We start from the raw sequence: 16,576 nt of genomic DNA, 5'->3' as shown, positions 1-16,576 counted from the left end.
TTCTTTGAGTGTTTCCATGGAGATGCGCCCTACCCAACTGTGGGTGATGACTCTGATTGGATAGTTTCCGTGGAGGTGTGGCCCCGCCCATTCAGCGTGGGTCTTGGTTAGTTTACTGGAGCACTATATAAGCTCAGCAGAAGGAGTGAGCTTGCTACAGCCAAGAGGGACACTTTGAAGAATGAACAGAAGCCGAGAGAGTAGCTGCAGATGAGAGACAGTTTGAAGACTGCCGTTGAAAGCAGACTCTTGTTCCGGAGAAGCTAAGAGAGGACAAACACCCCAAGAGCAACTAAGAGTGACATTTGTGAGGAACTGCAACCTACAGAGGAACGTCCTGGAAGAAAGCCATTTTGAAACCAGAACTTTGGAGCAGACGCCAGCCATGTACCTTCCCAGCTAACAGAGGTTTTCTGGACACCATTGGCCATTCTCCAGTTAAGGTACCCAATCGCTGATGTGTTACCTTGGACACTTCATGGCCTTTAGACTCTAACTGTGTAACCAAATAAACCCCCTTTTATAAAAGCCAATCCATCTCTGGTGTTTTACATTCTGGCAGCATTAGCAAACTAGAACAAACAATAGTACTACGATCATAAACCACTGACTGTTTCAATTTTTTTAAATTTTTAAATTTTTATTTATTTTTAATGCATTTTATTGTGAACTCTAGCATATATACATAAGAGTGATAACTTTCAAAATATGATTCAATAAGTATTCAGAGAATAAATTTCAAAGAATGTCATGGGTCACAGTTCCACAACTTCAGTTATTTCCATTACTGTAAAATATAACATATATACAGAAAGGTGTCAACCCTCGATATACAGCTTAACAAGCAGTTATATAGGTAATCTCAAAAACTGCATGGGTTACAGTTCCACAGTTCAAGGTCCTTCCCTATTGTGCAATATAGGATATGTAGAGAAAGGTGAAGATTTTCAAAGCACAATTCAACAAGTAGCTATAGAGCAAATTTCAAAGGATGCTAAGGGTACAGTTCTACCATGTCATCTACCTCCTTCCAGCTATTCCAACACCCCAGCATCCAAATATATATATATATATTTATATAGTTTCGGTATTCATATACCTTTGTTAAATCTTTTCTTGTTTGTTATTACCACTTCCTCTCACTTAATCTCTTTCTCCATCTTCAGGGGTGTCTAGGCAGTGAGCACCCTAACTTGTTCATACTGAAAGGGGATGTCGACAATATGGGGAAGGGGGCTGCATCTGATTTTTGTTCTTGAAGGGGCTATTGCCTCTGAGTTTTAGGACTTGTCTGGCATAGGAACATTCTGGTGGATTTAAATTTCTGAGAGATAAAACTTAATGAGTGACTCTTTTGTAGAATCTAAGGTAGAGGCCTAGGTATTTGGGATCTATTTTTGGTAAGGGTATGGCTTCCTGTGGCCATATGGGATGTCTAGCTGACAATGATTGTTTTTTTAATTCTTTGCTCAACATGGTATAACACGGTTATATAGATAACTTAAGGAGTTATTTCACTGATGTTCATAGGCATCACTTAAAATTTCAGATCCCTGTTTAACTTATGATTTCACTTTACATTTACATCTATTTTATTTGAGAATAGAAAACAAGAAGGATGTGCCCTCTATTCCTAAAAGGTTGATGAGAACTAAAATGAGAATTCATTAAAGAAAGCTCTTACTATTCATCAACTAATGGAGACTTATTCCTGCTTTTCTCCCTTTCAATTTCTGCCCAATCAACTCAAATTCTTTTTTATTTCTTCTCTCATTCCATGAAGTCAAAGTAGTTAATTAAGCATGTGCTACCTCTACTAATTCTAAGGCCAGGAAAAGGTAAGAGTGGAAATCAGAGGAAACATTTTTTAAATATATGAAAATCAGCAACAAAAAAAAACCTAAACATAAAAGTTTTATAAAATTATATGCTACTACTGAAATGGTAAAAAGAACAAAAACCTTCCAGACAGGACTTGACATAGGGTAACAAACTCAGATTTATATATGAAAATGGCTGATAATACAATGGACCAGTTCAACTTCTCCTCACTCCAGTTCACTTAAATAAGAAGAAATTTTCTGCTTTTTTTTAAAAACTTAATTCCCCAGTTCAAGAACCTAATCTAGCTCATCTTTTCTTACATTATCAAAACTAAACTACAGAGTCTCATTTCCATCTTTCCTAACTTCTTTCTTCCAACCAAGGTAATCTATCTACTGTCCTTCAAATACAACTTTGCACTTTTCCACTTTGACTACACATACTATTTCCTCTTTATCACTATATATTCATCTTATTTTCCAAAATAATTTAAATTTATATGGACTTTCATCTAACCTTAATAAACTGTACAAAGTAGCAAAAAGAAAAAAGAAAATCAACAATCCCATTCATAATAATAAATCAGGTTTCTGTTTAGCCATGTTTCCTAGTCCTTTTTCAGAACAGAAAATATCCTTCTAGTCTTCATGCACAGTTATAATCAGAATATAAATGTCTGCATTTTTCATTTATTTAATAAGCATTTTTCCAAACCACTATAATCTTCATAATTATAGTAAATGGCTACATAATAGTCCATCAAACAGAAATACATATACCCATTTTTACATTCCCAGCTAGTACCCAAAGTATGGCAAGTAGGTGCTTAAGAAGTATTTGTTAAATGACTGAATGGTTCACTGTCTGGCCTTCCTCAAGTATATTGTGCTAAACATAATGACATTTTTTTCTATAATTCAGAAACATTTTTGTCTTAACCTCAATTACCTTAAACACTGTAGTTGTTGAATGTAGGACAGACATTGGTAAATTATATGATTTGAGTCTAGTAACCAATAACCACCACCATCAGGGCCCTAGGCAAAATTAGAAATTTACTGAATAAGTAATTAATTCATTCAATGAATTTTAAATACATACTTAATAAAATTTGACACTATTCTAGGAGCTGGTAACAAGGAGTCTTGTTTAGTTCTATTTTTTCAAATCCCTTCCTTTACTTTATTCCACCCTCTAGCCATCTTTCCTCCTATCACCCTTCCAAGTTCCGAATGCTTACCTTCACCCTGCTCAGAGTTGCTTGTCTCATAGTCCTCCCCTGCCAGTTCTCCCCAAAGGCCCCATGCACAGAAGTAACCCCTTCACTGCCGTCCCTTTTACCACTTCCTTGAAAACTGGCATTCCTTCAGCATCAGCATCCCACAGAGATTTTGAAAGGAAAGAAATCTTACTTGTATATTATACTTAACAGTAGGTTGAATATTTTTTTATCTTTATTATTTAAAAGGTTTTTAAAAGGTTTAATTCTCCCAAAACAAAATTGATTTTTTTTAAGTAAGCTTTATTATCCCAAACTGAAGGATTATGTAAGAGAGATTTTTTGAGTAAGGGGGCTTACCTGTCTCCTAATCTATTTTGGAATCACCACCGACCCCTTCTCACTACCTACCCCCAAGCAAAAACCAACAACAACAAAAAATCAAAACATAAATGTGCAAAAGAAGTGAAAGCAGGGACTTGGACAGACATCCATATCCCAACGTACATCACATTATTCACAATAACTACAAAAGCAACTCAAGTGAACCCAAGAGATGAATGGGTAAACAAAATGCAGTGTTATCCACAGAATGGAAAACTACAATATGGATGATCCTTGAAGACAATGAAATAAGCCAGAAATGAAAAGACATATATTGCCTGATATCTCTTATAAGAAATACTGAGAATAATCAAATTCATAGAAACAGAAAGCAGAATAGTAGTTACTAGAGGTGGCAAGGGTGGGGAATGAGAAGTTATTGATAAATAATTATGAGTTTTGATTTAGGACGATAAAAATATTCTGGAAATAGTGGTGAAAGTTACATAGTATTGTCAATGAACTTACTGTCAAAGAATTGTCCACTTAAAATAGTTAAAATGATTTTATTTTATAATATTTTACTGCAATTAGAAATTAATTAACAAAAAATATAAAGTATAATTTGACAGTTCTCTTTTGAAAGATTGCTGATCCCTGTTTTATAAAAACCTACGACAGGAATAACACAGATTTAGAGGGGAAAGACTCTTATTTGAACCAGTTTAATCCTTAATTTTACAGTCAAAGAAACTGAAGCACAGAAAGTAGCTTACTTAAGAATACCCAACTAGTTAGTGGCAAAGCCTAGGCAAGAACCCAAATCCCTTAATCCAGTATTCTGGATTACTGAGAATATAATCACTACTCAGAACTCTTCTGAAGAGTTCCGGCAAATTAAAGTTTCACTGTATTTAACACAGAAAACAACTAATAGTACAAATCAAAATGAAAAACAAAAATTACTTACACATCACTGAAGGTCTCTCTGAAAATGATGCCAGATATCAACTTGTGAATTCTGCAAACCTCAGAGTTTGCAAAAAACTGTATTGAAAAGAGTAAGAATTGAGCTTAAATTAATTTCAATCAATTATGTCCCCCTGAGAAGTTCTATTATCAATGATGATTTTTAAACAAAATTATTGTATATATTGTTTTCATATGTTTAAGAGCCAATATGCCAAATACCAGTTCTTCCAGAACACACATTTCAATCAAGAAGAGATACACACTAAAAAGAAAAAAAGAAAAAAAAAAAAAGGCAGATAAAGGGGAAGAAGACAGAACACAAAAGATTAAGCAAGGGCACAGAATGAATATCTACAGAAGCAAGGAATGTAAGAAAGAAAACTATGACTATTCCTGAGGCATTATGCACTGTCTCATTCTTAGAAGCAATTTAAATATAGACTCAAGTAACTTCCATGTGCATAACACATTTCAAATAAGTCTATACCCAAAAGTACTTTCCCTTGATTGCAAATTTTTAAAATAGAATTTAAATAGAATCAGTTATCCTTAACAACAAATATAATCTGGAGCTCATCAAAGAATCAAAGTCTTCTGGACCAAGGTAATAAGCAATGTTGTATCATGGGATTCAATATGCCATTGTCATATTTTCTTAAAATTGAGTAATGTAGTAAATTGTAGTTATGAGTCTTTTTAAACACCAAATGGAAAGATAATGCCAACTGTCAAAGTTTTAAAGTAAAATCAGTCCAACTCTAAGTCTTAGAGTAAACCTAGTCCAACTGTATTGGACCAATTTACTGTGGTTTAGCTTTTAATGCTGGGAACACACAGACACACACACACGGAGTTTCGATAAGAGCCAAACCGTTTCCGAGGAAAATAAGTTGAAGTGCAGAAATCACAAGCAGATTAAAAGGAAGAAACCTAAGGATAAGCTAAACCACAACTTTAAGTAATATGGAATATCTAACTAATGACAGGGAAATAGCAGCAATAACAGACATCAGATTTGCATAACTTGGTATGTCTGTGATAAATGAGGAAGAAGGGAAAGAGCCAAAATTGAGTCAAAGATTTGATAATGTGTCTTGGAACAGAAGATGAAAAGAGTGAATGAGAAGAAATATAAGTATAATTTTGTACTGCTAAAAATGGCCAGGATGGATATATGTTTTTTAAAAACTAGGACACCATGCCACCCCTCAGGCTCACTGAAAAATTTCAGACAGTAAATATGGAGTGATGTATTTTTCTTCAAGTATTTCTAGAATCTTATTGCTGACAGCAGACAAAATGAATACTGACTGATCTGTTAACATTTTTTTTAATTCATCAGATTATCACAAAATTTTTCTATTAAAATTCTCTAATTGTATATATAAAAAATTGCTTGAAAAGTACAGCTCCTATTTTATTGGTAGAATATCAGGTTTGTTTTGATGCACTTATGAATTAAGAATGTACTACAATGAATTACAAATACAGTTTCTGCTACAGAGTTTCTTAATAAAGTAAGGACATTGTTTTGACCATGACTACGCTTCACTAAATTTAGTATTTGTATTATTACTCAAAAAAAAGTTTCTTCAATGTTGAATTTTTAGATTAACTCATAGTAGCTTTCAACAATGAAATAAAATGTTCCATATTTAACAGAATGAACTTCCAAAAGCTTTACTTTGAGTCCATGAATTGTATGAAAAAATTGAGTGGTTATTAGAATTAATTGATTTTCTATTCGCTGCAGATAAGACTGATGTAAAACTGGCATCACTTAAGTGTGTACAAATGCCACATTTTCTGCTAAGTTAGCCAAAATATCATAGCTATTGCTTCACTTTCCATACCTGCACAAGAAAACTTGGATTAGAGAATGAGTGAAATTTATTTAGTAGATCACCCTTTGATCTGAATGGGAAGTCATACTTCACAGAATGATTGTCAATGTACTTCCTGCAGCTACAAGTGCTAATTTAACTTCAGCATAGACTCCTCTAAATTGCTACTCTTTTAGTTGAACTTTTTCTTTAGAGATATTTTAGATTCAATACAGCTGTAAGAAATAATACTGAAAGACAGGGCATATCTTTTACCCAGTTTCTCCCAAGGATAACATCTTGTAAAACTATAGTACAATATTACAACTGGGATACTGACCAATCATTTGTACAATTCACCTATCCTATTTTGATTTCCCATGTTTTACTTGTATTCATTTGTGTGTATGCATATGTGTGTGTGTGTTTAGCTCTATGCAATTTTATCACATGTGCAGGTTTGTGTATCCTCCACCACAGTCAAGATATAGAACAGTCACATGTGCACTTTTATAATCACACCCACTTCCCTTTCATGCACCTACTCCTCGTGGATTTTTAACCAGAGAGCACATACAGCCTTGAAAGAAAAAGATGTTTCCAAAAGCAATGCCCACTTACAAAATAGGTTTCAGAAACAAATCAGAGCACAAAATATTAGCATACATGATGTGGAAGGACTCGTTGGTCACATTTACTCAACCACCTGCAATGTTATATTTGAACATGATTATACAGCCATATAAATGATCAATCATAAGTATGCACAAAAAGATAAGGATGGAAGAGACAGATCAACTACTAAGTCATGATAGAGATCAACCACCTTAGTTCTGAAATAAATTTTCCTATTAAGGATAAGTTCCAGATTGGAAGCAAACGGATAATATAAAATAATGCTACAGAACAACTACAATTGGGATTTCTAGGAGTCTTTTATTATGTTCAAGGGCAATCCTGTATGTCATCCAGAAATCAGATTAGAGCTGAAGTAACTGGTATTCCTTTGAGAATACAGAGTTGGTCTAGACAGAACAGGAACAGACTAGAAATAACTTAACCGAGTGTTAATATACTGATACTTCTTGCCTCTCCAGATGGTATGTAACTTCAAGCAGGAACCATGACGTCTATTTTTTTTTTATTCCCTTATATACACAGCAGTCATAAATACATGGTAGGTGTACAAACATTTATTAAAGGAATGAGCTCAGAACATGAGAAAAAGTGAGAAAATTAATACACCATAGAATCATAGGATTTTAGAGCTAAGAGGGTCCTAGGAGATTGAGTTTCAATTCCTCCTTTTACAGTTGAAGAATGAGACATAAAACTTAAATAGCTTACCTAAGACCAAAGACATCAATTTATGAATCACCTCTCATGGTTTTTAATTAGGAATTCTACTACACCATACTTCATATTCAAGAATGGAAGAGAAGAAAGCAATTGATTACCTGAGGAGAACTACATGCTACTTAGTGAACATGAGCTTTGATAGACAAAAAAAAAAGAATACATAAATTAATAGTAAGTGGGAGAAGTTAAAATGACTGAAGAGAGAGAGGCAATTAGCAGGTAAGAGAAGGAACGATGACCAAAATTGAGAGAGAAGGGTAAAACAGAAAAGGGAAAAAAGTTGAATAAAGAGATATAGCAAGAAAAGAAATAAAAAAGATGAGAGGAAAACAATATAGAAAGCATAAAAGTAAAAAAAAAAAAACAACGCAGAAATGGGAAGGAGAAAACGAGAAATATTATAAAGAGATGGGGCAATGGCATCTAGAGAATTTTTAATGCTATTTACATTCTTCTAAAAATAAACTATCTGCTTTATCATTCCGACAATGAAAGTAGTTTCCCTATAAACTAATAATAACATCAAAAAGCAACTACCAATCTTGCACTGAAAATCTATTCAAACTCAATACTGTAAGTGAAATGCAAATATATTGTGCTTAGCACTCCACAGCGAAAGGGAAGTCAGGTTTTAAATTTCATCTATTGCACCATCCTTTTTTACTTAATTTCCCATATGCATACCACCCCCACATCACAAAAGTTCTTCCTTCCTCTTTGAAATATCATTTTTTAGCTGGTATCTAAAATGAACTGCCACCAATGGCATTTTCCCAAAAGTTTCTCTCAAACATACAATATCTGGCTTTTCTTCCCTATTTCACAGACACACACAAGCTACTTGAAAGAGTACTCCTTAGGGTGACTAAAATTACTGTGATGGTTTGGAGCTGTATGTACCCCAAATAAACATGTTCTTAAGCCTAATCCATTCCTGTGGGTATGAACCCATTATAAGTAGGGCTTTTTTATGAGGTTTCTTCGGTTAAGGTGCAGCCCACCTCAATCAGGATGGATCTTAATCCTATTACTGAATGCCTTATAAAGAAGGTCAAAGAGAGAGACGGGGGAAAAAAAAGTCACAGAGGGAGCAGCCAGAAGCTGAACATCAACTGAACATGGAAATGAGAAGCCAGGAGAGGCCACCATGTGCACTGCCATAGGATAGAAAAGCCAAGGACCAAGCATCGCCTACAACAAACTCCAAAACACTACAGTCATCTGGGAGAAAGAATCGCCTTGATGATGCCTTCATTTTGGACTTTTCCTAATCTCAAAACTGTGAGCCAATAAATTCCCGTTGTTTATGCCAACCCATTCCATGGTATTTGCTTTGGCAGCCTGGAAACTAAAACAACTGTACAAGTGAAAACCTTGAGAAAGTGTGAGGGGATGGGATCCAAAACACAGAGGGTCTTCTCTTAGAGATAAAGAATTTTTTCCATTGTAAAAAGTAAGCTTTCCCTAATAAAAATTTTTAAATTAGCAATAATTTTTCTGAATATGTAGGCTTTGGTGATGTGGGTTCTTAACCTTTTTTGGATCATGACCCCTTTGAGAATGTAATTAATGCTATGGATCTTCTAGCCCCTGATATACATATGTAGAAAAAATTTTACACACAATTTTAGGAGTTCACTGAGCCACGCTCCCCAAGCTAATCCATACACAACTTTGTTCTTTTGTTTTTGTCTTTTCACTTTAATTAAAGTATAACGTACATATAGAAGAGTGAACAAGTCCAGGAAGTATCACAAACTAAATACACCACCCATTATAATCAACTCCTAGATCAAGAAATAGAACATTACCAAGAAAGAGGAAGCCCCCTCCAACCTTCCTGAAGATAACTACTATCTTGACTTCTAACTATAGTTTTGTCTGTTTCTGAACTTTGTATAAATGAAACATGAAAGGACTCATACGATATGTATTCTTTTGGTCTAGCTGTGTTCACTCTAAAGTATATGTTTGAGATTCAGCCACACTCATATGTGTAGCAACAGTTTGTTCATTTTCACTTCTGTATAGTTTTCATTTTAAGAAAATATCACAATTTTATTTACCCATTCTACGATAATAAACATTTGGCTTATTTCCAGTTTTAGGCTATTATAAATACAAAGTCTTGCACAAATCACTGTATTCATCTTTTAATGCACAAGTACATGCATTGTTTTAAATAAACCTAGGAATGAAATTTTGGTAGAAATGCCAAACAATTTTTCAATGGTTGTAATAAAACCTTATATTTGATGGGTAAGAAGGCTTAGAAAGAAATAAAAATTAGCAAGCAGAGGCATTCTCCTTACTGAGCTCTCTAAAATACTGATTTGTTGTTATTGTTGTTTTAATTAAGTCATTGCTGAAAACAGTGTTAGATTATCCAATAAGCAAATAAGATGTGCTCAGGGTACCGCAGAAGAGAGACAACAACAACCAAAAAAAAAAATGTTTAAACTGAATTTAAATTGATTTCAATAATTTAATAATGAGGTATATATCATTTTAAAATCAGAACTTTGCTGATTTTGCTTATTTTATAGTTTGGTATTGATTTTATTTTGAATTGCAGAAGTGGCACTGTAATCATTTCAATGCTTGGTTATATAAAGGTTTTTTGAGACAGGATATGAATCTGATTCTCTCATTTATTAACTATTTATCGACTGTTTATTGAAAGGATATGTGTCAGATTTATTTCTGGCTGTCCTGCATCTGAACTCCCCTTCCTACATTTAGAGAATCTGCCAGCATGTGTGTCTTGGAAAGAAACTGGGCCCTAGATCCAACCATAGAAGCCAAAAAGACCCGTTTTTTGCTCTCTCTACTTAGGGATCAGGCACTGATTGCTGAACCAGATGCTCTCATACAGAATTGGAATCTGGAGCTAAAGTTACCTGGACAGTTTAAAATTTATTCTTAGGAGAGACCTTCTGGGGAAGGCAGCAGAGCATGTACATGCTACTGAGATTAAACTGGTATTGCTACTGAAATTAAGTTGGTATTAACCAAATATGACTGTTTTATATTTAGGATGTTAAATTTTAACCCCATGGTAACCAAAAGAAAAATAGGTGAATAATATATCCAGATAGAAATGAGAAGGCACTCAATATGGTAAGACACCAAAAGGCAAATATAAAAGCAGGCATTAAAAGAAGTGAGGGGTGTGGCACTAGGGGAGGCCATCGAAGACGGAAAGGAGAGGGAGGAGAGGCCTGAGAAGCTGCACCGAGATACAACCACTGGAGGACCTGAAGAAGAAGAGAAAAACCTGTGAAAACTAAGACTGTTTCTTCCAGTAATGGAGGGGAAAGTTCCAGTCACAGTGCTGAAAAGCAATGAGCTAAAGAAGCAGCTGGCAACCTTCCAACAAAGCCTACAAAGATCTCCAAGTTTGGATTTGCCATAGGCAGTCAAATGACAAAGAAAACATCAGCCATATCCATCAAACTTGGATCAAGTCAGCCTAAAGAAACTGTTTCAACTCTTGCTCCAAAAACCCTTTCAGTAGCAGCAGCTTTTAGTGAAGATGAAGATAGTAAGCCAGAGGAAATGCTTCCAGAAGCAAAGATGAGAATGAAGAATATTGGAAGGGATACACCAACAACAGCAGGACCAAACTCCTCAACAAAGGGAAGCACGGGCTTTCTAATAACCAGAAGCTATGGGAGTGAAATACAAAATCTCACCTTGGAAATGTCTGTGATCAAGACAATTAAATGATGTGTTTTGAGGCTGGGGTATGGCAGTGGGTGTAAAGTTAAAAAGAACAGTTTCCCTTTTTAAAGAATGGTATGAGACTATTATTGGAGCCGCCTTTTTCTTTTTTTTTTTAAAGACTGAGTGGTACATTAATAAATGAGTTTGAAATTAGAGGTAATTTATGTTTTATATAAAGATATCAAGACATTTGCTAATTTTGTAGTTTCATGTAATTAGTTTCCAAAGATTACAAATAATAAAGAAATCAGAAATGGTACCTGTGCTGGTTTGAACGTATTATGTCCCCCAGAAAAAGCCTATTCTTTGATGCAATCTTGTGGGGCAGACATATTAGTGGGGATAAAGCTGGAATGTTTGGGTTAGGTTATTTGCATGGAAATGCGCCCCACCCAACTATAGGTAATAACTCTGATGAGATAATTTCCATGGAGGTGTGGTCCCACCCATTCAGGGTGGGCCTTGATCAGTGGCGCCATATAAATGAGCTGACAAAGAGAAGGAACTCAGTGCAGCTGAGAGTGACATTCTGAAGAGGAGCTACAGCCAAGAGGGACACTTTGAAGAATGCACGGGAGCTGAGAGAGGAACTGCAGTTTACAGAGATGTTTTGAAGACGGCCGTTGAAAGCAGACTCTTGCTCTGCAGAAGCTAAGGGAGGACAAATACCCCAAGTGCAACTAAGAGTGACATTTTTGAGGAACTGCAGCCTAGAGAGGAACATCCTGGGAGAAAGCCATTTTGAAACCAGAACTTTGGAGCAGATGCCAGCCACGTGCCTTCCCAGCTAACAGAGGTTTTCTGGACACCATTGGCCATCCTCCCGTGAAGGTACCCAATTGCTGATGTGTTACTGTGGATACTTTATGGCCTTAAGACTGTAACTGTGTAACCAAATAACCCCCCTTTTATGAAAGCCAATCCATCTCTGATGTTTTGCATTCTGGCAGCATTAGCAAACTAGAACAGTACCTTTTTAAGAATTGCATATATTTTTCAGACACAATTATTAGCACATTAAGAGGGAAGCAAAAAATTACTGCCTATTTAACCTGGTTTAAAATGCAAGCAGTTACTCTCTTAACTCCTTCATTACCGAACTGTCTGGCTCCTAGAAACATCCTTATAGAAAGGTAGTATTGTACTGGGAGGAGAATGTTACTGAACTATTGACTGAAAGGAAATTTAGATAAATTTAAAACACAGCTTTTTTTCCTATGGGCATTTGTTCTGTTTCAAGTCATCATAAACTAGGTATTGCATGGCTATCAGTGGATACAGACATTTAGCTCTTTTAAAATAAATACTTTTTAAAATTTTATGTGAACTGTGGAGTATTTGAAATAGCTCACTTACCTTAATGGGTCTTGTCTACCTTCATTAGTCTTCAAGGAATGACCATTTGCAACCAAAGTAAATTAGTAGTTTGAATGTGCTTCTGTTGGTTTTTGTTCTCAGCTAGTTCCTATAAGCATTTTGTGCTGGTTTGGTGTATTATGTCCCCCAAAACACCATTATCTTTGATGCAGTCTTGTGTGGGCAGGAAATGTATTGGTGTTGATTGGGTTGGAGACTTTTGATTGGATGTTTCTGTAGAGATGTGATCACTCAACTGTGGGCGAGATCTTTCATTGGATAATTGCCATGGAGGTGTGGCCCCACCCATTCAGCATGGGCCTTGATTAGTTTACTGGAGCACTATATAAGCTCAGACAGAAGGAGTGAGCTTGCTACAGCCAAGAGTGACACTTTGAAGAATGAACAGAAGCTGAGAGAGTAGCAGCAGATGAGAGACAGTTTGAAGATGCCCACTGAAAGCAGACTCTTGCTCCAGAGAAGCTAAGAGAGGACAAACACCCCAAGAGCAACTAAGAGTGACATTTTTGAGGAACTGCAGCCTACAGAGGAACGTCCTGGGAGAAAGCCATTTTGAAACCAGAACTTTGGAGCAGACACAAGCCATGTACCTTCCCAGCTAACAGAGGTTTCCTGGACATCATTGGCCATCCTCCAGTGAAGGTACCTGATTGCTGATGTGTTACCTTGGACACTTTATGGCCTTAAGACTGTAGCTGTACAGATGTGGCCCTCTCTTTCTAGCTAAGCCAACTGGGCAGGTGAAATCACTGCCCTACCCCCTACGTGGGATCTGACACCCAGGGGAGTGAATCTCCCTGGCAACGTGGAATATGACTCCCGGGGAGGAATCTGGACCCGGCATCGTGGGATGGAGAACATCTTCTTGACCAAGAGGGGGATGTGAAAGGAAATGAAATAAGCTTCAGTGACAGAGAGATTCCAAAAGGAGCTGAGAGGTCACTCTGGTGGGTACTCTTACGCACAATAGAGACAACTCTTTTTAGGTTCTAATGAATTGGAATAGCTAGCAGTAAATACCTGAAACTATCAAACTGCAACCCAGAACCCATGAGTCTTGAAGACGATTGTATAAAAATGTAGCTTATGAGGGGTGACAATGTGATTGGGAAAGCCATATGGACCACACTCCCCTTTGTCTAGTTTATGGATGGATGTGTAGAAAAATGGGGGAATTAAAAATAAAAAAGGCACCCAGTGTTCTTTTTTATTTTAATTGTTCTTTTTCACTTTAATTTTTATTCTTCTTATTTTTGTATGTGTGGTAATGAAAATGTCAAAAATTAATTTTGGTGATGAATGCACAACTACATAATGGTACTGTAAACAACTGAATGTACACTTTGTTTTATATGACTGCGTGGTATGTGAATATATCTCAATAAAATGATGATTAAAAAAAAAAAAAAAAAAAAAAAAAAAAATGAATTTAAAAAAAAGACTGTAGCTGTGTAACCAAATGAGCCCCCTTTTATAAAAGCCAATCCATCTCTGGTGTTTTGCATTCTGGCAGCACTAGCAAACTAGAACACATTTCCACCAGAACTTGAGGTAAATAATAAGGAAGCTGTTTCTTTTAAAATATAAACCACCACCAAAAAAATACATAAATGTACATATTGCTTAAATATTTGGCTATTTTTATTTTTTAAAAGGTATAAACACCAAAAAAATTAACATTGTATGAAGATGGAAAATGAAAAGATTTACTTTCTGTACTTTGTCAAAACATTTAAGTTACTAACTTGTGAAATCCAATTTAAATTGAACTTTCTTATTAATAGAATAATATGGCTTATTTTAAGTGTCTATGCATTGACGAATAGCCTCTCAAAAGCACACTTTAGTGAAATAGAAGGAAGAAAAGTGCATCTTCAAACATATTTCATGGAATGTCTGACCACATATACTTTGTTAGTTCTCTGTGTGGTAGGCTTTGGTTTGGTTTTTGGTATTTTTGTATTGCATATGAACTTTTCTTAATGTGACAGGTAAATGCATCTTTTAAAGCATAGTCACAGATAAAAGAAACATTCAGTATGATGGTTTCTCTAAAAATTCCTACAATGTTAAATTTGGAGGCAGCTACAGACTATTTTAATGGTGGTAACTGCTCACTGATCTCTTTTAATAGGTAATTAATAACTCAGAGAAGCAGCCTGACTGTTGTATATTTCTAACACTTTGTTCACTTGCATTTAAGTTTAGAATAGGCCCCAAGTAAAACAATGGAAATACAGACAGAATATTAGTTCTTACATGATTTAATTTCATCAAGATATGTGCATTTAACTTCCTTTAATATAGAAAGACTTTCCATTGTTATCCATTTTATTGTTTATGTTAAAATAACATCTATCCCTTCCCTATATATTCTTTTCTTAACCCAAATGAAATATTTATCTAAGGTCAGGAATGGAGAGAGAAACAACAGAGATGTACATCTTTACTAAAATCCCAATAAACATGTCAAGCTCAAAAACAAACAAAAAAAAAGGAAGTGAGGAACAAGGAAAGTATAAGAAGGTGTAAGACTTATAAAGGCTAAATAACAGAATGGCAGAAGAAAGTCTGGTATTATCAGTAGTGACTTTACAAGCAAACAGATTAAACTAGCCAGTGAAAAGGCAGAGATTGGCAGAAAGGATTTAAAAAATGACACTACTATATGCTGTCTGCAAGAGACTCACTTTAAATTAAAAGATAAAGTAGGTTGGGAGTAAAAGGAGGGAAAAAAAAAACATACCAAAAGGTAGCTGGGGTAGCTGTACTAGTATCGGATAAAATAGACTATTAAAAAACAGTTACAAGGGTCAAAGATGGTTATTATAAACTGATAAAGGGGGCAATTCAACTGGAAGATGTAACAAACACAAATTAATACGCACCTAATAGCGGAGCCCCAAAACATATGAAGCAAAACTGACAGATTTGAAAGGAGGAAGTGATGATTCTACATTAATAGGAGACTTTAACATGCCACTCTCAAAAATGGATAGAATATCTAGTGAGAAGATCAATAAGGAAGCACAGGACTTAAATAATCCACTAAACTAACTAGACCTAACAGACATATTTAGAACACTTCACCCAACAACAACAGAATACACATTCTTCTCAAATGCATGAGGATCATTCCCCAGGATACACCATATGTTGGGGGAAAAAAAAAAAAGACTCAATAAATTAATAAATACTGAAATCATACAATGTATATTCTCCAACCACAACAGTATAAAGCTAGAAATCAGTAAGAGGAAGAAACAGAAAATTCAGAAATATGTAGAAATTAAACAACATACTCTCAAACAAGCAATGGGTTAGGAGGAAATCAGAAGCGAAATTAGGAAATATCTTGAGGCAAATGAAAATGAAAATACAATATGACAAAATTTATGAGATGCAGCAAAGACAGTGAAGAGAGGGAAATTTATAACTTTAAATGCTTACATTTAAAAAAAGAAGATGTGAAACTATGGTACTATAACTCATAATAAGTTTGGAAATTTCCTATAAATATACTTGTTAAATCATACTTTGAAAAACATTACCTTTTTGTATATATGTTATATTTCATAATAAGGAAATAACTGAAACTGTGGAATTATAATCTATAATATTCTTTGAAATTTACTAACTACTTGTTAAATTGTATTGGAAAGTTGTCACTTTTATGTATATATGTTATATTCTACAATAAAAAAGATGGAAAAAAAAAAAGATGACTTCAAATCATAGACCTAATCTCAAAACTGGAAGAACTAAAAAAGAAGAGCAAACTAACCCTGAAGTTGAGCAGAAGGAGGGAAATAACAAAGATTAGAGTAGCGATAAATGAAATAGAAAATCAAAACACACTGGAGAAAAATCAACAAAACCAAAAGTTGTTTCTTTGAAAAGACCAATAAAATTGACAAACCCTTAGCTAGAATGAAAAGAAAAAAAGAGAAAG

At 35.0% G+C, this 16,576-nt stretch overlaps 1 protein-coding gene and 1 pseudogene across 13 annotated transcripts in view; one reads left to right on the top strand and one right to left on the bottom strand.

Annotated features, from left to right (window-relative positions):
* DENND4A (DENN domain containing 4A) overlaps window positions 1-16,576 on the bottom strand; it is a 200,677-nt gene that overhangs the window by 154,116 nt on the left and 29,985 nt on the right. For 9 of the 13 annotated variants that reach the window (XM_037833638.1, XM_037833646.1, XM_037833645.1 and 6 more), the window contains exon 2: window positions 4,338-4,414. The exons of 1 other annotated variant lie outside the window; for it this stretch is intronic. The gene's annotated coding sequence lies outside the window, so the exon portion shown is untranslated. Of the gene's footprint in view, window positions 1-2,772; window positions 2,862-4,337; window positions 4,415-16,576 lie in introns of all 13 variants that reach the window. 3 more of the 13 variants (XM_037833639.1, XM_037833642.1, XM_037833643.1) reach the window with 1 other exon arrangement.
* LOC119532767 lies at window positions 7,756-11,246 on the top strand (annotated as a pseudogene).

This window comes from Choloepus didactylus, chromosome 4, assembly GCF_015220235.1.
Source record: "Choloepus didactylus isolate mChoDid1 chromosome 4, mChoDid1.pri, whole genome shotgun sequence".
Taxonomy (NCBI): domain Eukaryota; kingdom Metazoa; phylum Chordata; class Mammalia; order Pilosa; family Megalonychidae; genus Choloepus; species Choloepus didactylus.
The sequence above is the reverse complement of the archived record's forward strand: the minus strand, read 5'-3'. Positions and strand labels throughout refer to the sequence as shown.